Below are 465 nucleotides of genomic sequence, written 5' to 3' on the forward strand. Positions count from 1 at the left end.
ACCCTGATACCAAAACCACGCAAAGACCCAACCAAGAAAGAGAATTACAGGCCTATCTCACTCATGAATATCGACGCAAAAATTCTCAATAAAATACTGGCAAACTGAATCCCAGTACACACTAAAAAAATTATCCATCATGATCAAGTAGGCTTCATCCCAGAGATGCAGGGCTGATTCAACATACGGAAATCTATCAATGTAATCCACCATATAAATAAACTGAAAGAAAAAAAAACATATGATCATTTCATTAGACGCTGAAAAAGCATTTGAGAAAATTCAACACCCCTTAATGATAAAAGTCTTTGAGAGATTAGGGATACAAGGGTCATACCTAAATATAATAAAAGATATTTACAGCAAGCCGATGGCTAACATTAAATTAAACGGAGAAAAACTCAAAGCCATCCTACTAAAATCAGGAACACGACAAGGCTGTCCACTCTCTCCATACCTCTTCAA

This window comes from Microtus ochrogaster, linkage group LG2 (genome assembly GCF_000317375.1).
Source record: "Microtus ochrogaster isolate Prairie Vole_2 linkage group LG2, MicOch1.0, whole genome shotgun sequence".
Lineage (NCBI taxonomy): Eukaryota > Metazoa > Chordata > Mammalia > Rodentia > Cricetidae > Microtus > Microtus ochrogaster.